Raw genomic sequence first — 24914 nt, 5'->3', positions numbered from 1 at the left:
CCCAGTCAACATGTCAGTAGAGGAGGTAATCGGTTCAAGTGCGTCAGTCGGGCGGACAGGGGTAGGCATGCATTCAATCTCTACATCCCCGGGGTCAGTGTCTCCGACAGTATTAGTGATATCCATCTCTCTAGGTATCACAGTAGGGGAGTCAGGCAGGGGCGCAACATATTACGGTGCAAAGTTCGGATGCTGACGCTGTCTTCGCCCTGCACTCGATAGACGGGGCCACCGGGGTACGGCTGTCCAATTACTCGATAGACTTCGGTCTCCCACTTGGGCCGGAGTTTCCCTTCCGGTTTCTTTATACGGACTAGGACCAGTTGGCCTACATTCAGTGGGTCCTCTTGTACCGGAAGTGGGTCAGCGTGCACTTGATCCTGGATTTGTCGGCCTACTAGCCGGTAGACAGTCTCCATTCTCTGGCGGTGTGTTTGTAGCCAGGAAGGATAGGTACCACAGGTATCTTCTTCGGAGCTAGACAGTTGCAACTCATGGATGCCTTTGCCTGGACGGCCAAAGAGAAGGGTGTATGGGGTGTATCCGGTGACGGAATGGACTTGATTATTATAGGCCCACAGCAGTTCTGGGAGGAATCGAGGCCAGTCGGGCTTTTTGTCTTCAGCCAGTGTCCGGATCAGTTGTAAGAGGGTCCGGTTAAAGCGTTCACACGCGCCATTCCTTTGTGGATGGTAAGGGGTGGTCCTGGACTTCTTGATTCCATACATCCGTTGGAGTTCTTCAATGACTCGCCCTTCGAAACAAGCCCCCTGATCAGAGTGTAGCCGCTCCGGACACCCGTAGACCCGAACGAATTGCTGACAGATGGCCTGTGCAGCTGATTCGGCAGTCTGATCCCTGGTAGCAACAGTGATGGCGAATTTCGTGAAGTAGTCCACCATCACCAGACAGTAGTGGTAGCCACTATTCGCCGTTCCGATCAACAGATAGTCCACCATCAACAGCTCGAGGGGCCTCGACGTCTTAATAGTCTGGACGGGGGCACGCTGCTCCGCGGACTTGTGGGATTCACAGGTACGGCATTCTTGACAGATGTTTTCAACCAGCTTACGGAGTCCCGGACAAAAAGTGAACTGCTGAGTCGACCGGAGGGTCTTGTCTATGCTGAAGTGGCCGTTCCTCCTGTGAGCTTCGCCCACCATCTCATGGGCCAACTGCACCGGGACGACAATCTGCAAACACTCCTCCAGCATATGGGATAAAAGGGCCCTGCGATATAGGACTCCATCTTTCACGATCAGCCGATCCCATTGGGCAAGCAGAGCCAAGGCTCTGGTCGATAGTCGGGCTCTCACTTCGGAGGGCGGTTTCTCTTGTTTATTCACATACTGTTTCAGTAAGACGTGCTCAGGATCTCGATCTTGAAGCTTGGCCCATTCTTGCTGGGACAGGGGAGATCCCACTACGGCTTCAATCCCTCCTACCGCATACTGGCGGCTATCTTCTATTTGCTTTGCGAGCCGGGCAAAGTCAGGCATCTCATCTTCCTCCAACTCTTCATCCTGGTCCCCCACTGGCGGGGATGATGTCACTTTAGACAGGCTGTCAGCATTCTGATTCTCGTTCCCCGCTCTGTATTTAATTTTGTACTGGAATCTAGAGAGCCTGGCCATCTAGCGCTGTTCCATTGCCCCTAGTTTGGCATTCTCTAGGTGGGCAAGAGGATTATTGTCCGTCATGAACAGCACCTCCGCTCCTGTCAGATAGCCGGCAAATTTCTCCGTCATAGCCCAAGTCAGAGCCAAGAGTTCCAAGCGGAAGGAGCTGTAGTTGACGGGATTCTTTTCGGTATCACGGAGAGACCTACTGGCATAGGCTATCACACGTTCTTTATTATCTTGAACTTGAGAGAGGACCGCCCCTAGACCTTGAAGGCTGGCGTCGGTGTGCAACTGAAACGGTAATGTGTAATCTGCATACGCCAGAACAGGGGGTGATGTTAGAGCAGCCTTAAGTGCCTGAAAGGATTTTTCTCGGTCAGGCCCCCAACTGATGCGTCGTCCTCTGGGACTGTTCGTGGTCCCTCGGAGAACCTCATGCAGTGGTTCAGCAAGTCGAGCAAAGTCCTTGACAAACCGACGGTAGTAGCCTGCCAGTCCCAGAAAAGCCCGGACTTCTTTGACGGTAGTTGGCTGCGGCCACTCTTGAACGGCTGCTATCTTCTCCGGAGAGGGCTGGACACCTTCGGCCGAGATCCGGTGACCCAAGTAGTCAATTTCCTGTTGGAACAGACGGCACTTGCTGGGCTTCAACTTCAAGCCGTGTCCCCTCAAGCGCTGGAACACTTGGCCAAGCTTGTGAAGATGATCCTCAAAGGTGGCGGAGTATACCACGATGTCGTCAAGGTATATCAGCGTAAACTCAAAATTGAAGTCAAAATTGAAGTCCCCCAGACAGCATTCCATCAGTCTCTGAAAGGTCCCCGGTGCGTTATTCAAGCCGAACGGCATCCGGTCGAACTCATACAGGCCTATGGGAAGGATGAAGGCGGTCTTTTCCCTGTCCTTCTCACTCATTGGAACCTGCCAATATCCACTGGCCAGGTCTAGGGACGAAAAATATTTGGCCTTCTTCAGGGCGGTCAGTGACTCTTCGATCCGAGGAAGTGGATATGAGTCCCGGATAGTGCAAGCGTTCAGCCTACCGTAGTCTATGCAAAATCTCAGGGAACCATCTTTCTTTTTGACTATCACCACGGGTGCAGCCCACGGGCTCTGGCTTTCACGTACCACTCCGGCGTGTAGCATGTATTCTAATAGGCTTTTCACTTCCTGGTATTGTTGAGGTGGTATCTGCCGGTACCTCTCGCGGATAGGGGGGGTATCGCCCGTGGGTATCTCGTGCTGGATACTGGTGGTACACCCAAAGTCTGTGTCATGCTTTGCAAAGGAGTCTTGGTGTTCCCGCAGGAGTTCCTCCACTTGAGACACTTCTTGTTTGGTGTATTGGGACGTGTCTAGCTGTACTTTTTCCCTTAGTTTTCGCCCAATGTCTTCATCGTCTATTTGAGCGTTTATGGCTGAGACGGTTATCGTCCAGTCGCCTTCTGTAGACGGGGTGAATTCTAGGGGTCCAATGGGATTCACTTCCGTGGGTAGAGCATATACCCGGGCAAGTTGAGTGCCGGCTTCAAGGGCTAGGCCTACGGCTGCGGTGTTGTTTAGCCTGACAGGGACTCTCCCGTTCTTCACGATGGCTAGAGTGCGAGCAACTAGTGGGTTTAGCTTTCCCCCACTTGGGGTCCTCGGCTCGATCAACACTTCAACCCCCTCAAGTTGTCGGTGGGTGTTAAGGGGTAAGGAAATGACTGTCTCTTTTTCAGCGGGCAAAGTAATCCGGGTATGGCATGGCACCGTAATGGCGGCTAGGGGTAGTTGTTCCTCTGCCATCTGTTGAAGTCCAACGGTCCGGATTACGCGCTGGAACGCCAGACGAGTCGGCTTATGTTTGGTGACTTTCTGCCAGTATTTGGGTCCTTTTCTTGTCAACAGCATAAGATCCAGGTCTCTCAAGATGTTCATTCCAACTATCACTGGGGTCTCGGAGCCGAAACCTTCCTTGACGATGACGTTTCCCTAAATCCTGTCCGCAGGCCTTTGTGTCCATCCAAGCAACTCCGATCACTGGAATGGGTAGATTATTAGCCGCAATAATCTTAATGGCGGTGTCTGGGTCACAAGCAGTTCTTGGTTTGAGGTAATTTTCGTAAAACTGTTCAGAGATCATGGTCACTTGTGACCCGGTGTCCATCAGTCCCTGTACGGCAATTCCTTCCAGGACAACTTCAAGTGTCGGGCTATTCGAGGCAAGAGCACTCCGCCGTCGGCTCTGTTTTTCCACACCCCTCTCTTTGGCCTCCCCTGCTGCGTGAGCCTCAGCTGCAGGGGTGTCTAGTTTAACGGCGGCCATTGTAGTGAGGCCCGGCGTGGTAGCTCTGCTTGTGGATATGGCTGGGGTTCCATTCGCTGGTCTGATCGAAATTCCCTTCGCTGGGGTGACTGAGGGTTTGTTCGTTGGTGCGAAGTAGGTTTTTGCGGAGGGAAGTGTTGAGGACGAGGATTTGCCCTATGGCGAGGATCACCGCATGACCAACACTGTCCCACGGGACGACTAGGCTGTCTTCACTGGTCTCCCTGTCGGTCTAATGTTAACTGTAATACCTGTTTCTGTAAGTCTGCTACCATCTGTTTCAGGTCTTCCGTGTCACTGTTCGGATTTTTTATGTCAGATATGGATCTGCACGCAGCACCTGGAATCCCCACATCCATGACGGGTCCCCTTGAACGTTCTATGGCTTCCTGTTTGACTTCAGCAAAAGTAAGAGTCGGCATCATCCGGATCAAGTCCTGTAACGTGCGGTTAAGATACTGGTCTCTCAGTCCTATTACAAATTGGTCTCTCAGTACCAGGTCACGAGGAGCCATACCAGCTAGTTGTTCTCCTTTTCCACAGGCTTGTTCAAGGAGTACCTGAAGGGCGTTCGCATATTGGGGAATATCCTCCCATTCAAGCTGCGTCCGTCTAAAGAACATGTGTCGCAGTGTTCCCTGGCATGTGGTCGGCCCATAGGTGTTCTCCAGCACCCGCACCAAATCATCCACTGTACGCTGGCCCCTAGCCGTCTCCAGTCTGACTGTCGTCCATGCCTCCCCCTCTAGCGTCAGTACCGCCATTTCTGCCAAGGTCTTAGGGTCAATATTATACATTTCCCCCAGTATCCGGACTTGTTCCGCCCACTCTGGTACAGGGTAGTTTCGTCCGCCAAATTTCCTGACCTGATTCACAATAGACACCGGCGGGGCTTTCTGACTGTACACGTGGCCTGGGTGGGAATCTTGTTGGTCACAGATCCTGCCGACTACGCCAGATGAAGTGACCGCGGGCAAGGCCGCGCGTTGGTATCTATGATCTGGCCCAGCAAGATCCCCACACACAGACTCTATCTTGATAACCGTATCTTTACTTGTATACATTTTTAACATAGCAGAACACAATAAATGACAACCGTAAATGTTCACAGCAATAACGTGTACTTATAAGCTGACCCTCACTGTCCCTACTCACACGTTACCAGTCCTTTACTCCAGAAGGATGTGTCCCCCGTCGCAGGCCTGTCTGTCTTTGCAGGAAGGCGTCCCAGCCGAAGAAAAAAAATAGGAACAACAAATTTCGCTGAAAGGAGGGGATACTTCGGCCTCTCGCCAGAGGTCCCGCTTACAGTCTCTCTGATCCGGATAGCAGCTCTTGTGGATTCCCTTGTGTAGTCCACACTCCAGTAGTGGGGAGTGTAACAGCTGAATCCTTCAGCCGTGCGGCAGCTGGGGAAAGCTGTGAGGAAAAGATGTCAGATAGCAGCAGCCACGTTGAGAGTATCCTCTACGGCAGGGTTCCCCAACTCCAGTCCTCAAGGCCCACCAACAGGTCATGTTTTCAGGATTTCCTTAGTATTGCACAGGTGATAATTCCATCATCAGCACAGGCAATAGTTACATCACCTGTGCAATACTAAGGAAATCCTGAAAACATGACCTGTTGGTGGGCCTTGAGGACTGGAGTTGGGGAACCCTGCTCTACGGCACACCCGAGGACCTGCACACCGTCCTGGTTCTTTACACAGACTCTCTCAGACTCTTCGCGTGCTTTTTCCTGCTTCTCACTCTGGTCACGTGACTCTCTAGGGCGGGACACAGGAGACTCAGTCTTTTCTCTTCATCACATCCTGCGCAGGTGCAACCTCTGGCCACAAGGTGGCAGCACCATCCTGCGTAATCATTTCTGTCACAGGCTCTATTTCAATTATCACAGAACAGCCAGTGCCTGCCAGCTCACTACACTACTATGGGACTTTCACTTTTAGCACTCTGATTGCAGTCATAAAGCATAGCGATGCAGAAGCATTGCTATGCTTTGTAACTATCAATTCTGCACTGACACAAGTTAGTTAGATCATGCACTTCACATGATCTAGCTAACTTGCTAATGCCTGGTGACCCGGATGTCGTCTTGATCCCTCCCTCTGCATACCTGCGAAATGCTGCGATCGCTAGCATTTAGGAGGTTAAAGTACCGGAAGCGGTGCGGGCACCACTCCTGGCACTGAGTGCCGTGTGTCAGCTGTCAGAATCAGCTGACACCCGGCAACAATCACGAGCTCAGAGCCCCAACCAGGACGTACTTAGTACGTCTAAGGTCGCAAAGGGGTTAAAGGGAATCTGTCACCACATTTGACGTATTTAAACTATTAATATGTGCATACAGGCTATAGAATGCTGTAAAAAGTCCTCCCTGTATGCCTCATATTAGAGATTATTTTACATGAAGGGAGAGTTACCAGTGAGACAAGTAATTAACACAGAAAAGGAGAAATGGAATAATTTGTCTTCTTGCGAACACATTTTTGCTTCTCTCCAAGCTCTGCTGTTGTATCGCAGCAATATTACAACCCTGTCTGCCTATGAGATGGAAGTTGAATCTGAGAGGAACCTGCAGATGTGTCAGGTATAGTGTTGAGCATTCCGATACTCAAATATCGGGTATCGACCGATATTCGCGGTATCGGAGTTCCGATACTGAGTTCCGATACTTTTAGAATATCGAATACCGGAATCGGAAGTTCCCATAATGCCTGCGCTCTGCAGTGTCTCTGAAGGATGACAAGCTGGATGGCAGCGCTCAGCTTAGTGTACTTGTCATTTAGTGTAAACGATTTATTTAAAAAAATAATAGTGTTTTCATGCACCGTCTCTTTAAAAAAGCCTGCCGGCAATTCAGCATCGGTACCCGACAATTTAGAATAGAAAGAATAGAGCATCACACATAGATTAGATACATAGTAACATGTCAGTCACATATATAAGAAGTACAGTGACAGTGTTGCTTACTGTACTTGTCATTTAGTGTAAAGGATTTATTTTAAAAAACAATAGTGTTTTCATGCACCGTCTCTTTAAAAAAGCCGGCCGGCAATTCAGTAGCGGTACCCGACAATTTAGAACAGAAAGATAGAGCATCACACATAGATTAGATAGATAGAAACATGTCAGTCACATATATAAGAAGTACAGTGATAGTGTTGATTACTGTACTTGTCATTTAGTGTTAAAATAAAGGATTTATTTTAAAAAAAAATTGGCGTGGGGTTCCCCGTAATTTTAGGCTCTAGCGGAGGTTAAGCAGACGGCTGGGGCAGATGTTTGAAGCCTGGGAAGGGGGTAATACTCACGGAGCTTCCCAGACTACTGATATCAGCCCCTAGCTGAATACCTAGCCTTTACTAGCTATTAAAATGGGGGACGACCAAAAAAAATGACGTGGGGTCCCCCCTATTTTAATAGCTAGCAAAGGCTAGGCAGACAGCTGGGGGCTGATATTAATAGCTCAGGAAGTGTGCCATGAATATTGGCCCCCTCCCAGGCTAGAAACACCAGCCGTCAGCCGCCCCAGAAATGGCGCATCCATAGGATGCTCCAATTCTGGCACTTAGCCTCGCTCTTCCCACTGCCCTGTAGCGGTGGCAGTGGGGTAATAGGGCTAGGGATGATGTCAGCTTATAATGCCAGCTGACATCAAGCCCAGGTTAGTAATGGAGAGGCGTCTATAAGACACCCCCATTACTAACCCCATAGTCAAAGTTAAAAAAAAAACCAAACACCCAGAATAAACTCCTTTAATTGAAATAAAGACACAATTCTTTATTGTTCTAAATTAAACCATACTTACCATCACGCCCATTCCAGCTGAAGCCAACGATCTCCTGCAATAAAAGTAAAATAATAAAGCAACATCATCCTTACCTTTCCATGGTTCCCACGACAGCTTCAGCTCTGCTACATTCACATGACAGGCTGGATCGCTGCAGAACGCTGCCATCCAGCTTGCCATGCCGCAGACACTGAGAAGCGCAGGCATGCTTGCGCTCCTCAGTGTCTGGCTGTGACGGCATCCAGATGAGCCGAGTTCATGTCCAATGAACTCAGCTCACCTCATGCACGTCACTGACAGCGTGGGAGAATTCTCACGCTGAAGCGCTGAGTGCAGGAGAATTTTCCCACGCTGTCAGTGACGTGCATGAGGTGAGCTGAGTTAATTGGACATGACCTCGGCTCATCTTTATGCCGACACAGCCAGACACTGAGGAGCGCAAGCATGCCTGTGTGTCACCCTGGCCTGGATGCCACAAGTGTAATTAAAGCTGTGTCTGAGAGCAAGGGGGAGGTTCTCTAGTCAGGGGAACATTAGCATGCAGTACCTCCTGTCTCAGGCCAGTAGGGGGAGCAGGCTGCCCCTATAAAAGCTGGTACTGGGGGCAGGGTTAGAGAGAACTTGATGGCCTGTCTCAGCACTGAGACTTGTCCCAGAGCAGAGCAGGGACAGACAGTTGCACTGCACCTAAGAGGAAGTGTGGCAGGAGGAGAGCCACAAGCCTGAGACAAGAGGCGAAGAGAGCCTGTCTTGGCAGAGAAAGGACTTAATTTACCAGACTTTGGTGTCTGAGGCTGGAAGGATTCCACATTCTCCAGCAGATAACCAGTCCGCAAGGGACTGTATATTCCTTGGCCTAAGAAGCCTGGAGGCCCTGCCACAACAGAAGGGACCAGCAAAGCCGTACAAGCCTGGGAGCACAAAGGAACCCACGTCACAGGCCATACAGGCGAGAATACACGGAAAGCTCGGAAACGTGGGCTGTTACCCTATAATGAGGAGATAGCCAGAAGGAGCGCAGAAAGCACGGTAGGCCTACACCCTCACCCTGAACAGGGCCAATTTCCCCGTTGCTCTCAGACATCCAGGTCCCCTCCTAGCTGGGACTGTTTATGGGTCAGTTTACCTGTTTCAATAAAGACCCTGGACTGCAACCTATTGTCTGTGTGCTCCTTCGCGCCTCCAGCACTACCGGTACTGGGACTCTCACCACCATCACTCCCACCATCCACTACACTGCCCTGGGGCCGCACTCTTCCCGTGGGGAGTCACACCATCCCAGCTGCACACCTCATCAGCCCCAGCGGTCTGCCTTGCAGCGGCGGTACCTAATGACCGCAAATCCACGGGTGGCGTAGTCGGACATTATCAATAGCACATAACGGACTACCACTGGCCTGACCACCCTGATCCACGGACCGGGTCACCACTATTACCCCCATCGTTCCCCTATTGCCCGGATCCGAGTGCCCCACGGCCCAGGGGGCGAGTCAGCTTTGGCGTAGTCGGCAGGATTTCGTGCCCGCAACCACCGGGTACTGCGTGCCTGAAAAAAGACTTTTGTAACTTACCTGTGGCGAAGTTTCCCGCCGTCCGGAGTTGTTTCCCGCCATCCGGAGCCGATTCCCGCCATCAGACGCCATCTTGGACCGTTTCCCGCCGTCTTCTGCCGTCTTCCCGCCATCCGCAGCTGTTTCCCGCCATCGGACGCCATCTTCAGGACGCCGCGCGGGAAGAAGAGGGGCGTGGACGTCAAAACCGCGCGAGATCCGAAGCTCCGCCCCACACACCAACGCTGCGCAAGGTCCTGGAAGGGAGAGAGAGCGACGCTGACGTCATCAGGACGCGACGCCAGGTCCTCGTCCATAGCAGCAGCAGCGGAGCCGCGGCCTACAGAAGAGGATCGTCGGAAGGTAGGCCACGCTTAACTAGGGGGGAGGAAGATGTCGGACACAGAGGCGCCCACTACCACCAACGCGGCTGCAGCAGCGGTGATGCCCTTTTCCCTGCCCTACATCCCTGGAGCGGCCTGGCTGCCCAAGTACTCAGGGGAGCCCCATGCCCTAACTGACTTTAAGGAAAGGCTGTACAGTTTGTTCCAAGTTTACCCCCTGACAGAGGAACAGAAGGTCAACATACTAACAGGGCAGTTAACTGGCGCAGCCCAAAGGGAGGTAAAATCATGGCCCACTGAGGAGAAAAGGACTGTGAAGGGTATTCTGGCCCGGCTGCGGGGTACCTTTGACACACGTACCTCTGCTGAGATTAAAATGAGGTTCTATGGATGTAAGCAGCGGGCACAGGACAGCATCAGAGACTATGCCCTAAATTTGCAGGAAGCCTTGAGGGCTATCCAACAAACTGACCCTGGCAGTGTGCAGGAAACGGATAAACTGCTAACAGAACAATTCATAGAAGGTCTGATGTCTAGCGCCCACAGGGCCCAGCTGCGCCTCATGTTCTTTCAGAACCCCGACCTGACCTTTGCCCAACTTAAGGACAGGGCCATAAGGGTGCTCCGTGAATCTGCAACCAGTGGCGCTATAAACCCCCGGCGCCCTGCTCTCACCTACCACCAGGAGACGGCGCCCTCCTCTATGGACCCCGTGGGGGCTGATGCACAGGCCCTGAACCAAGCCCCGTCGAAAGACCTGCACCACCAAGTCCAGGAGCTGACCAGGAGCGTCGCGGCGTTGACCAGGACCGTCCAGGCGTTGCAAGTGGACCCGTCAAGACCCATCGAGCTGGCTTCAAGTCCGGAGGATGTCCCGTGGCGTCGACAGAGGAGGATCCCGTCGTTCCGAGGGAGGCCCACAGACCGCTACGCAGAGGATGGACAGCCCATTTGTCGTCGATGCAACCAGCCCGGACACATTTCCAGGTACTGTAATTTAAACGGGTCCAACCTGGGACAGAGGGCCAACCCCCAGGCATAAGATCACCAGGCCCTTATAATTGGCGTGATAAGTACGTTGGGGGGCGCCCGGTTTTACCCGTGGTGCTGGACGGTATCCCCATGAGCGCCTTGCTGGATACTGGGTCACAAGTAACCACTATCCCTTATGTACTTTTTAAGCAGTATTGGACTGATGCTGATATCACACGGTATCCAGACAGTAATTTGAGCATCATCGGCAGTAATGGCTTACCCGTGCCGCAGATGGGGTTCAAGGAGATGACCATTAAGATTGGTAAAGTTGAACTGCCGGCACAGGGAGTGATTATTGTGGACATTGACCGTCGTGAAAGTCACCCTAAAATAACTGTGGGTACTAACGTAATTGAAAATTGTCTTTCAGAGGTAATTGTAATCTTACAACAGGTGGCGGTGAATGCTAGTTCCAGCCAACAGAGAGTCCTCAACAAGGAGATAAAAGCCCTGATGAGACGGCAGCAGGTAGAACTGTCTGGTGGTGAGATCGGTAGCGTAAGACTGAGTGACCCATTCCCCATTTCCATGCCTCCCAAAAGTGAAATGATGATCTGGTGTCGGACTGCAATCGGGTTGAGAGGTAGAGACTACCAAGCCATGGTAGAACCCGTGTACTCAGACAGCAGGCCCACCATTTTGACAGCCCGGGGGGTGGTTGATGTCCGTCATGGGAGGGTGCCCGTCCGCATCCTCAACATTGGGGAGAGGGAGGTACACTTACCCAGGTACGCTACACTCGCCAAGCTGTTTGTGGTCGAACACAAAGCTATCAGGGCCGTGGAACCCTTGCCTCCATCTCCTCAGGCGGAGGGTAATGGCTCCCAGAAACAAAAGGAGGACTGGTGCCAGAAACTCCACGTGGGTGCTGACTCCACTCCCCTGCACCAAAAACAAGGAGTCTACCGGGTGGTACAGGAGTACGAGAGAGTCTTTAGTAAGCACCCGCTAGACTTCGGCAGAGTAAAAGGGATAGAACACCACATCCCCACAGGGAGCCACCCACCAATAAAAGAAAGACACCGACCTGTACCCCCTGCACATTATCAGAACGCAAAGGGCATGCTAAGAGAAATAAAAGAGGCTGGGGTCATTAGAGATAGCTGTAGCCCCTGGGCAGCCCCCTTGGTTCTGGTGAAAAAGAAGGAAGGCACCATGAGAATGTGCGTGGACTATAGACAAATCAACCGTATCACCCACAAAGACGCATATGCGCTGCCTAGAATAGAGGAGTCTTTAGCCGCACTAAAATCAGCTAACTTCTTTTCTACTTTGGACCTTACTAGCGGGTACTGGCAGGTTCCTGTGGCAGAGGCTGACAAGGAGAAGACCGCCTTCACCACCCCGATGGGACTGAGTGAGTTCAACTGTTTGCCTTTCGGGCTCTGCAACGCACCAGGGACCTTCCAGCGGCTGATGGAATGCTGTCTAGGGCACCGAAACTTTGAGACGGTCCTCCTTTACCTGGACGACGTGATCGTCTATTCGAAAACCTACGAGGACCATCTAAAGCACCTGGCCGAGGTGTTCGAAGCCCTGGCAGGCTACGGCCTGAAGGTGAAACCATCGAAGTGTCACCTGTTGAAACCAAAGGTCCAGTACCTAGGGCACGTGGTAAGCGCGGAAGGAGTGGTCCCCGACCCTGACAAGGTCACGGCAATCAAGAGCTGGCCAAGCCCCTCGAACATCAAGGAGGTGAGACAGTTTCTCGTGTTGGTAGGCTACTACCGAAGGTTCATCCCCGGGTTCACTAAGATGGCAGCTCCTATGCAGGACCTCCTGATAGGACAGTCCAAGTCCAGAAGTCAAAAGCCACCCTTCAAGTGGGATAAACCGGAAGACGAGTCCTTCCGCCAGTTGAAGATGGCCCTCACGGGGGATGAGATCCTGGCCTACCCTGACTATGGCCAGCCTTTTATCCTCCACACAGACGCCAGTAATGTGGGACTGGGAGCCGTACTGTCCCAAAACCAACAGGGCAGAGAACGGGTGATCGCATACGCCAGCCGGAAGCTGAGGCCCACTGAGAAGAACCCGGAGAATTACAGCTCCTTCAAGCTAGAATTCTTGGCAGTGGTGTGGGCCGTGACAGAACGCTTCAAGCATTACCTGGCCTCCGCAAAGTTCACCGTGTACACGGACAACAACCCGTTGACACACCTGGACAATGCAAGACTGGGTGCCCTGGAACAGCGGTGGATGGCCCGTCTCTCCAACTATGACTTCGTGATCAAGTACCGGGCCGGCAAAACCAATGCCAACGCTGACGCCCTATCGAGGATGCCTCACTTACCTGAAGGTGATGAAGACCCAGAAGAGCTGGAGGAGGTAGAACTCCCCGCGTTTCACCGGTATGGAGCCACTCAATACTCCCACCGTGTGAAGGAGGAGGATCTAACAACCGTGATGATCAATCCCCTACCTCACCACAGCTGGGCCGAGACCCAAGATAGTGACCCTGCCATCCGCCTGGTGAAAGATCTGCTGACCCAGGAAGACGCCCGCATGGATCCGGATGCCCCAGAGTAAGCCAAGCAGCTATGGAAAGAGAAGAGCAAGCTGTTCCTCTACGAAGGCAAGTTGTGCAGAAGGATTGTCAACCACCGGACGCACGAGCTGACCTGGCAAGTCGTGGTCCCAAGGCGGGATGCAGCTATGGTCCTGGGGGCCTACCATGACAGAGCGGGGCACTTCGGGTGGAAGAAACTTGAGTTCCTGCTAAGAGGAAGGTTCTTTTGGGTCGGCATGAGAGGAGCTGTAGAAAAATGGTGCAGAGACTGTGGCCCATGTCACCTAAGGAGGAAGGACCGTGCCAGCCAGAAGACACCCTTGAGGCCCATCGTCACCACGCAGCCTCTTGAGCTGGTAGCTCTGGACCATGTCAAATTGGCTCCCAGCCGGTCAGGATACATCTATGCCCTGACAATCGTGGACCACTATTCCCGTTTTCTAGTGGTGGTCCCGGTAAAGGACTTGACAGCCCAAACAGCGGCCAGAGCCATCCAGCAATACTTCTGCCGTCCACACGGGTATCCGGAACAGGTCCTGACAGACCAGGGTCCAGCGTTCGAGGCTGAAATCTTCCAGGAGTTCTGCAACCTCTATGGCTGTAAGAAGATTCGGACAACGCCTTACCACCCACAAACCAACGGGATGTGTGAGAAGATGAACAATATAGTTATTGATCTCCTGAAGACGTTGCCCCTGGAGGAACGCAGCCTGTGGCCAGAAAAACTGCCGGACCTGATAGACTTATACAATCATATCCCGGTGAATGCTACCAACTGCACCCCGGCTTACCTGATGCGAGCCAGACCGGGTAAGCTGCCCGTAGACCTGGAGATGGGAGTCCTAACACCTGAGGACACCTCCCCGGATGCGGACTGGGATACGGAAAGGCAACTACAGTACAAGAAGGTACAGGAGAGTGTGGAGAAGAGCCTGGCCCAGGTGAGAGAGAGGCAAGAAAAACTCTTCAACCAACACGCCCCTGTTGGTCCCCTAGAACCTGGTGAGCAAGTCCTGAAGCGGAAGAGAAGGCTACATAAGTTGGATGACCAGTGGGAAAGGGAACCCTACACCGTACTGCAGTCTGACCACGACAACCCAAAGGTGTGCGTGATCACCAAGGACGGAGGAGAAACCACTAGCACCGTCTCCAGAGACCACCTCAAAAGATGCCCCGAGCAACTCCGTAGTGCAGAAGAGGATCAGAGTGACCTTGAACCCGCAGAGGACAAGGAATAAATGATCAGCACCGTTCTCGGAGAGTTCCCTCAGTCCTGGACTCGCATAAATGATGCCATAGTGGTACCCGTCCTGCATTTCCTGCAACCGGCACAGCAACAACCAACACCAGAGCCGGAAGGTGAAGAGGAGCAAGGGGTTCCAGGGGCAGAAGAGCCTGTACCAGCAGCCCAGGAGAGTCAACCCTCTGCTGACAGTGAGCCTGCCATGCCTGCGGTAAGCCAAAGGACCCGCAGACAGCTGCCTGCCCTACCTGTCCACCCAGCTGGTAGCTGCACCCCTAACGCTAGTGGGGAAAGCCAGGTTGGTCCACCACCAGACAGTGGGCTACGTAGGTCAACCAGGAGCACAAAGGGGCAGATACCCGCTCGCTGGAGAATATAGGATGCACTAGATTGTAAATAACCCTGTTGCCAAATGTTGAATTGTTTGCAAAGTTACATGCATGTTTGGTAATTCTGTGTTTCAGTTTCTTGCAGCTACCGTAAGGACTCAAAGGTTATGGACTTTTTATAACCGGGACCTTGTATGGACTGCGTTCGGAGCCTAACCCAGGAATGAACTAAGACTGTAAAGGACTTGGGGTAGGACAGACCCCCACCTGGTTAAGGCTCCCCGTTGTATTGGTGATATGGACACCCGGTCACAGACCACACTGTGACCTTAAGAACTCAATCTGTGCGTCGTCTGTCTGTTAATTTTTTATGGTTATGTATATTATCCTTGTTTATTGTTTAGTCCCGGAGTACTAAATTTCACTAGGGGGGAATGTGTCACCCTGGCCTGGATGCCACAAGTGTAATTAAAGCTGTGTCTGAGAGCAAGGGGGAGGTTCTCTAGTCAGGGGAACATTAGCATGCAGTACCTCCTGTCTCAGGCCAGTAGGGGGAGTAGGCTGCCCCTATAAAAGCTGGTACTGGGGGCAGGGTTAGAGAGAACTTGATGGCCTGTCTCAGCACTGAGACTTGTCCCAGAGCAGAGCAGGGACAGACAGTTGCACTGCACCTAAGAGAAGTGTGGCAGGAGGAGAGCCACAAGCCAGAGACAAGAGGCGAAGAGAGCCTGTCTTGGAGGAGAAAGGACTTAATTTACCAGACTTTGGTGTCTGAGGCTGGAAGGATTCCACATTCTCCAGCAGATAACCAGTCCGCAAGGGACTGTATATTCCTTGGCCTAAGAAGCCTGGAGGCCCTGCCACAACAGAAGGGACCAGCAAAGCCGTACAAGGCTGGGAGCAGAAAGGAACCCACGTCGCAGGCCATACAGGCGAGAATACACGGAAAGTTCGGAAACGTGGGCTGTTACCCTATAACGAGGAGATAGCCAGAAGGAGCGCAGAAAGCACGGTAGGCCTACACCCTCACCCTGAACAGGGCCAATTTCCCCGTTGCTCTCAGACATCCAGGTCCCCTCCTAGCTGGGACTGTTTATGGGTCAGTTTACCTGTTTCAGTAAAGACCCTGGACTGCAACCTATTGTCTGTGTGCTCCTTCGCGCCTCCAGCACTACCGGTACTGGGACTCTCACCACCATCACTCCCACCATCCACTACACTGCCCTGGGGCCGCACTCTTGCCGTGGGGAGTCACACCATCCCAGCTGCACACCTCATCAGCCCCAGCGGTCTGCCTTGCAGTGGCGGTACCTAATGACCGCAAATCCACGGGTGGCGTAGTCGGACATTATCAATAGCACATAACGGACTACCACTGGCCTGACCACCCTGAGCCACGGACCGGGTCGCCACTACTACCCCCATCGTTCCCCTATTGCCCGGATCCGAGTGCCCCACGGCCCAGGGGGCGAGTCACCTGCGCTTCTCAGTGTCTGCGGCATGGCAAGCTGGATGGCAGCTTTCTGCTGCGCTCCAGCCTGTCATCTCGATGTAGCAGAGCTGAAGCTGTCCTGGGAACCATGGAAAGGTAAGGATGATGTTGCTTTATTATTTTACTTTTATTGCAGGAGATCGTTGGCTTCAGCTGGAATGGGCGTGATGGTAAGTATGGTTTAATTTAGAACAATAAAGAATTGTGCGTTTATTTCAATGAAAGGACTTTATTCTGGGTGTTGTTTTTTTATTAAATACTTTACTACAAATTCATGGCGGTCATGTCTAATATTGGCGTGACCCCATAAATTTCGGGCTTAGGGCCAGCTGTTAATACCAAGCTGGCCCTAACCCCTTTATTACCCAGTGAGCCACCGCACCAGGGCCCTGGATGAGTTGGGTACAGCACCAGAAGATGGCGCTTCTATGAACGCGCCATTTTCCGGGGTGGCTGCAGACTGCAATTTGCAGCGGTGGGGGGGGGGGGGGGGGGGGGCAGAAAGCTTGGGTCTCCCTGCGCTGCAGATTCCAGCCCCCAGCTGCCTAGTTGTACCTGGCTGGACACAAAAATAGGGCGAAGCCCCACATATTTTTTTTTTAATTATTTCATGAAATTCATGAAATAATTAAGGAAAAAAAGGGCTTCCCTATATTGTTGTGTCCGGTCAGGTACAAATAGGCAGCTGGTGGTTGGGGGCAGCCCGTTCCTGCCTGCTGTACCTGGCTGGACACAAATATAGTGCGAAGCCCCACGTCAATTTTTTTAAAATTATTTCAGGAAATAATTAAAAAAAAATTGAAGTGGGGCTTCGCACTATATTTGTGTCCAGCCAGGTACAGCAGGCAGAAACGGGCTGCCCCCAACCACCAGCTGCCTATTTGTACCTGGCCGGACACAACAATATAGGGAAGCCCTTTTTTATAAAATGATTTCATGAAATAATTTTAAAAAAATTGACGCAGGGAGACCCAAGCTTTCTGCCCCCTCCCGCTGCAAATTGCAGTCCGCAGCCACCCCGGAAAATGGCGCGTTACCCAACTCATCCAGGGCCCTGGTGCGGTGGGTCACTGGGTAATAAAGGGGTTAGGGCCAGCTTGATATTATCAGCTGGCCCTAAGCCCGAAATTCATGGGGTCACGCCAATATTAGACATGACCGCCATGAATTTCTAGTAAAGTATTTAATAAAAAAACAACACCCAGAATAAAGTCCTTTCATTGAAATAAATGCACAATTCTTTATTGTTCTAAATTAAACCATACTTACCATCACGCCCATTCCAGCTGAAGCCAACGATCTCCTGCAATAAAAGAAAAATAATAAAGCAACATTATCCTTACCTTCCCATGGTTCCCAGGACAGCTTCAGCTCTGCTACATCGAGATGACAGGCTGGAGCGCAGCAGAAAGCTGCCATCCAGCCTGTCATCCCGCAGACACTGAGAAGCGCAGGCATGCTTGCGCTCCTCAGTGTCAGGCTGTGACGGCATCCAGATGAGCCGAGGTCATGTCCAATGAACTCAGCTCACCTCATGCACGTCACTGACAGCGTGGGAGAATTCTCCCACGCTGTCAGTGACGTGCATGAGGTGAGCTGAGTTCATTGTCGGCTCATCTGGATGCCGTCACAGCCAGAAACTGAGGAGCGCAAGCATACCTGCGCTTCTCAGTGTCTGCGGGATGACAGGCTGGATGGCAGCGTTCTGCTGCGGTCCAGCCTGTCATCTCGATGTAGCAGAGCTGAAGCTGTCCTGGGAACCATGGAAAGGTAAGGATGATGTTGGTTTATTATTTTTCTTTTATTGCAGGAGATCGTTGGCTTCAGCTGGAATGGGCGTGATTGTAAGTATGGTTTAATTTAGAACAATAAAGAATTGCGTGTTTATTTAAATTAAAGGACTTTATTCTGGGTGTTTGTGTTTTTTTTAACTTTCACTATGGGGTTAGTAATGGGGGTGTCTTATAGACTCCTCTCCATTACTAACCTGGGCTTGATGTCAGCTGGCATTATAAGCTGACATCGACCCCAGCCCTATTACCCCACTGCCACTGCTACAGGGCAGTGGGAAGAGCGAGGCTAAGTGCCAGAATTGGCGCATCCTATGGATGCGCCATTTCTGGGGCGGCTGACGGCTGGTGTTTCTAGCCTGGGAGGGGGCCAATATTCATGGCACCCTTCCTGTGCAATTAATATCAGCCCCCAGCTGTCTGCCTAGCCTTTGCTAGCTATTAAAATAGGGGGGACCCCACGTCATTATTTTGGTAGTCTCCCATTTTAATAGCTAGTAAAGGCTAGGTATTCAGCTGGGGGCTGATATTAGTAGCCTGGGAAGCTCCATGGGTATTACCCCCTTCCCAGGCTTCAAACATCTGCCCCAGCCGTCTGCTTAACCTCAGCTAGAGACTAAAATTACGGGGAACCCCACGCCAATTTTTTTTTTAATAAATCCTGTCACTGTACTTATTATATATGTGACTGACATGTTTCTATCTATCTAATCTATGTATGATGCTCTATCTTTCTGTTCTAAATTGTCGGGTACCGCTGCTGAATTGCCGGCCGGCTTTTTTAAAGAGACGGTGCATGAAAACACTATTATTTTTTTAAATAAATCCTTTACACTAAATGACAAGTACAGTAAGCAACACTGTCACTGTACTTATTATATATGTGACTGACATGTTTCTATCGATCTAATCTATGTGTGATGCTCTATCTTTCTGTTCTAAATTGTCGGGTACTGCTGATGAATTGCCGGCCGGCTTTTTTAAAGAGACGGTGCATGAAAACACTATTATTTTTTTAAATAAATCCTTTACACTAAATGACAAGTACAGTAAGCAACACTGTCACTGTACTTATTATATATGTGACTGACATGTTTCTATCTATCTAATCTATGTGTGATGCTCTATCTTTCTGTTCTAAATAGTCGGGTCCGCTGCTGAATTGCCGACTGGCTTTTTTAAAGAGACGGTGCATGAAAACACTATTATTTTTTTAAATAAATCCTTTACACTAAATGACAAGTACAGTAAGCAACACTGTCACTGTACTTATTATATATGTGACTGACATGTTTCTATCTATCTAATCTATGTGTGAAGCTCTATTCTTTCTGTTCTAAATTGTCGGGTACCGGTGTATGCCGCTGCTGAATTGCCGGCTTTTCATGTTTCACTGTGAGCACTGTTCCCATCGATTTGGGCAACCACCTCCCCCAATACATTCTACATTATTGTTAGTTGTTTTCCTTCATGTAGAATTAACCTACAAGGAAAGAAAGGGTTTATTTTCATTCCGATATTTGTGTCCCATTGACTTGCATTGGTTTCCGGTATCGGAATCGGCGATATCCGATACTTTTTGAGTATCGGCCCGATCCAATCCGATCCGATATTTCCTGATATCGGAAGGTATCGCTCAACACTAGTCAGGTATAATCACACACAGCTCTGCAGTGAGATCAGGAGAGAGCGCGGCCATCACACATCACACTGGTAACTCCCCCTTATATTTAAAACAAGCTCTGGAGACAGAGTTATGTTCCAGGCAACATCCTCCCCAGAGCCTGGAAGAGGCGTCTTCTTCATCGTTTATTTGCGCCCCTCGTGTCCAGCAGCGCCATCTTATGACCGCAACCTCTGACTGTCGGAAGTCAGAAGTATCAGTCACAAGCTCTCAATGTACCTTTATGAGAGCCAGAATGAGGCTCTGATAGACTTGCATTGAAAAGTGACCTCCGGCTCACCAAGCACACACTGGAGTGATCCAGCGGGTCAAATCCTGCTGAAGACTGACCAGAGCAGCATTGATAGAAGGTGAATTTTTACCCTCTCCAATCAACTTTTTAATCAAAGCGTTGCAAGTACTCTGTTCTTCTGAACAATGTCTCGAACGACCCATATTTCTCAGGTTTTCAAGGAGAAATGCATCTACAACATGTGCTGGCTTCACCCTTAAATAAGATTCACACCTGTTTCTTCACAGAATGATTGACCTCACTAATTGAACTCCACACTGCTATTATTTTTCACCTTTCAATTAATTATTTAAATACGCAGACTCAAAACATGCAGATCATGAATGCTGAGCCTGTTGGTTCTCTTAGAATCTGCTGCACCAACTGGTAAATTCTTTGAGATGTGGTAATTTAATTTATACCAAAACACTGTATAATCTAGTTAGTCTTATTAAACTGCTATTATTTTGAACACTAATGTAAATGTGAGGTATGGTATATAGACTCAAAAAATATATAATATAAATGTATGATACTATATATTATAAATATGTAATATGAATGTGTAATACTGTATATTATAAATATGTAAAAAATTATTAACATGGGGAATTACTATATAATGTTGAACCTATTTAACTGACTAAAATAAATGGAGGTCAAGGATGGACTTTCCCCTTTAGATGTTTTAAATCTTTAGGATAAGGATATGTATCAACACAGTAATAAGGTGATAAGCTGAAGACATTCCCTTGTCAAATACCAATAAGTCTTTGACATGAATGATGGGTACATAATTGGTAAAGGGTTGTAAATCATGACTATCGGGGTGTGGTAGAAACTCAGAAAGCTTTATATAGTGTGTATTTCTATTCACAGGTTTTACTGACTGCATGCTACATGCATGAGAGTGTAAGTATATAGTGGGCATGCGGCTCTGTATCAATATATATTGCTCTTGGAGCCTAATGCTAGATGTCAGGTTGCCTGTTATTTATAGTACTTGTCTGCTATCTATAGTATTTGTGCTTTCCCATACCACACACTATCTAACACCCAGTGTGTGATGGCCTGCTTGTCCTTCTCATGTCATGACGCTGACCACTATATTTAACTCTTTCACTGATAACATTATCTAAAGTTTACTAGTCATTACTTCCTAGAGGACCAGCATACTTCTCACCTGTTGCCCTGAAGGTGATCAGGCAACCTTTAATTTAGTATTAGAGGTATCTTTATTTTATATATCGGTCTCCCTCCCACCCAACCCTACCACCGACTCACAGTTAGAATTTTTTGAAGCATTTTTCTATAGATTGTTCATTCATTGTAGATGGTACATAGGAAATGTACTACATACGACTGATCTTGGTTCAGTCTCAGAGGGGATCTATATTAGGAAAGAGTATTTCACGATGGACTAGAGAGGCTTATCGGTGTAACAAGATCTAAGCCAGCTTGTGAACAGGATTGCAGACACTGTGAGTGGAAATCAGGCCAACAAGGATCCATCACTTTGGCAAAAGTCATTTTCCTGTAATTCTGCCAAAATAATTATGGAAATATCTAATATAATGCATGTTATTGGGTACCGACCGGTAATAAGGTTGCATGGCAGTACATACATTACAAGAATATTGTTTACAGTCTTCTTTTCTTAATGCCACGCTGAACAACCCTCTGAGAACAGATTCTTTGCAAATAACAGTTAGGCTACGTCCACACGATCATATTTATGGTCCAAGTGCTGTCCTTGGAGAAAACTGACAGCGCTCAGACCAATGTTATTCAACAGAGCTGTTCACGTGACCATTTTTTCACATGGACCAATTGCGTGAAAAAAATTGCAGCATGCACTAGTCTTTTCCGTACTTCAGATGAGACTCCCACTTTCAAGTCTAGAGGTGCACAAAAAAAAATCCCATAAGGATCATGCGAATAGCATAAAATTTTTAAAGATACATGGCAGGGCAGCATGGTGGCTCAGTGATTAGCATTGCAGCACTGGGGTCCTGGGTTCGAACCCACCAAGGACAACATCTGCAAGGAGTTTGTATGTTCTCCCTATGTTTGGTGGGTTTCCTCCGGGTTCTCCGGTTTCCTCCCACACTCCAAAGACATACAGATAGGAACTATAGATTGTGAGACCCAATGGGGACAGTGACCATAATGTCTGTAAAGCGCTGTGGAATTTATGGCGCTATATAAGTGAGCAAAATAAAATAAAAAAATTTGTTGTCATTATTAATAGAGAGAACTTGTCTTTAGAGCTCTCAAGTTCAGGTCCGTTTGAACGCAATGATGGTCCTGCTTGGCACCATTTATCCATTTCTTGTGTATTGCACTGTCAGAGATAGCAAAGTACAGCATTCTACTAGGCCTGGCAGTCCGTTAGAAAATGAATAAAGTGGAGGTGCCCATGCTCGACCAATGCTTCATTCACATAGTTTGGATAGGTTTCAGCTTGCTTTTAAAGTGCAATCTCTTTAAATGTGACAAAGGTTATTTTAAGGCTATGTGCCCACAATGCAGAAATGCTCCAGATTTTTTCCTGAGCGTTTCTGCATCTCCCTGGCAGAAAAAATGCATGCGGATTGTACATGCGGATTGTACATGCGTTTTTCCTGCCCGGGACATGCGGAAGTGAAGCGTTCTTCACTTGCATTTCCGCATGCGGGTTGACAAGCGCTTTCCAAGCGATTTTAGCATCACTTGGAAAGTGCTTGACAACTTGATCACACTATATGAATCCATGCAAACGGCATGGAGTTATATAGTGTGAATGAAAGAATGGTAAAAAATAAAAAAATAAATCTATACTTACCTTCTGATGGCCCCCGGTGTCCTTAGCGATGCGTCTTGGCTTGCCGGCAGCTCGCGGTACACTGAAAGGACCTGCCGATGTCAGCGGTCGCATGACCCGTCACATGACTAAATGACGCCATGGCAGGTCCTTTTTAGACCATCGCGAGCTGCCGGGAAGCCAAGACACATCGCTAAGGACACCAGGGGCCATCAGAAGGTAAGTATAATGTGTATTTTATATTTTATTCTTTTTTTTACAGGTACTATGGTACCCGGGTCCGGAGGAGAGTCTCCTCTTCTTTGAGGTCATCTGAAGGCAATTGTCTACGCTGTGAAGATACGAGATGTGCAGCATCTGAAACAACGGATACTGGAAGCCGGTGCTAGCATTTCTCTGCGGTGTTGCTAGCAGTGTGTCAAGAGTGGGAGAAGAGGGTTGCATTGACAATCCAACACAATGGGCAGCACTTTGAACACATTTTATAAGTGGTCATAAACTTGTAAAAAACTCATGAAAGAATAAAGTTACATTAAAACCAAGCACACCATTGTTTTTCTTATGAAATTCTCAATAAGTTTGATGTGTCACATGACCCTCTTCCCATTGAAAAAAATAAAGTTGGATCCAAAATGACCGACTTCAAAATGGCCACCATGGTCACCACCCATCTGGAAAAGTTTTCGCCCTCCCATATACTAATGTGCCACAAACAGGAAGTAGATATCACCAACCATTCCTATTTAATTTAGGTGTATCCATATAAATGGACCACCCCGTACTTGGGGCATAAATAGGCCAAGATGAGTTTTCAGCCACTTACAATAATGAACGTTCTAATTCACTGAAAAAGAAGATATTCTGGAAAAAGAAGGGAACTGAAGCAGGATAATTTATGAGCCAATGTTTTTAATGATATCAGTTTGGGGTAGATACAATGTTTTGATCTCTCGTTATTGCATTTTATTGTGGCGAACAAAAAACATAATTCTGGTATTTTGATTTTTTTTACTTGTTATGCCGTTTAGCTATCAGAGTAATTCTTTTTAAACATTGATAGATCAGGCGATTCTGAACGTTAAGCACCCCTCCCATTGTAGTGCCTGTGCCAACATATGTCCCAGAGACAACTCTGGTTCACCAGACTCTTGAGACAATTGATGTCCCGTCAGCAGCTTGTACCCACATGACATTGTGATAATACAAAGCTTTTCAACATAAAGAGATGACAAACACAAGACATCAGAAGAAATATGAGATGCCAATTGTCATGTTAAAATAGCCCCAGATCTACAGGAAAGTTAAAATTAGTACAAACAGTTCTGGCATACTGGGTTGTTTTCCATATCCAATCTAATAGTATTATTACTGTATTATTATTTATTACTATAGGCGCCATTTATTCCATGGCGCTTTACGTGTGAGTATAAAATTTGAGTGATAAAAAATAAAATATATATCTACAACTATTTAAGACCAGCCCCCAAAAATTCTTATAATATGAAACAAATTTCAATTGATTACATTCTAGGGAAATACAGTATGATATATACAGATCTAGAAAACATATATGGCTAAGTTCACAAGTAATTGTTGCTGCAAGTTTTTTTTTTTTATATATATACAGGTGCTTCTCACTAAATTAGAATATCATCAAAAAGTTAATTTATTTCAGTTCTTCAATAAAAAAGTGAAACTCATATATTATATAGTCATGAAAAGGACACCGCTGAACCTACACCAGACGGAGTCCAGAGTAAATCTGCTGCCTCATTATTGTGAATGGATCCCTCGGGGTTTCATCTGAATCACATCATTTGGAGATTTAGATGGAAACTCTGATGTAAGTGCTCAGCATAGAGCACAGGATAAATGTGATCCCAAATGTTATGTAAAATGCTCTCAATAAAAGCTTCACCTCAATCCACAAAAAAATCCCCCACTCAGGTCCATCATCTTTTAATGGAAATATAGGGGGCTTTCACGTTACTGGTGGTACAAAGATCTAGGAAAAGTGCTATGGCTCTTGACCCCCAAAAGAAAACCAGCGAATTCTGCGCTCCTAAATCCAAGTTACCCCCTCTCTTCTGAGACCCACAGTTTGCCTAAACCTCATTTAGCATCCACATGTTTGCCATTTCT

Source organism: Phyllobates terribilis, unplaced genomic scaffold (genome assembly GCF_046119375.1).
Source record: "Phyllobates terribilis strain yellow unplaced genomic scaffold, ASM4611937v1 Scaffold_11__3_contigs__length_659146591, whole genome shotgun sequence".
Classification (NCBI taxonomy): domain Eukaryota; kingdom Metazoa; phylum Chordata; class Amphibia; order Anura; family Dendrobatidae; genus Phyllobates; species Phyllobates terribilis.
This window is presented reverse-complemented; position numbering follows the sequence as displayed.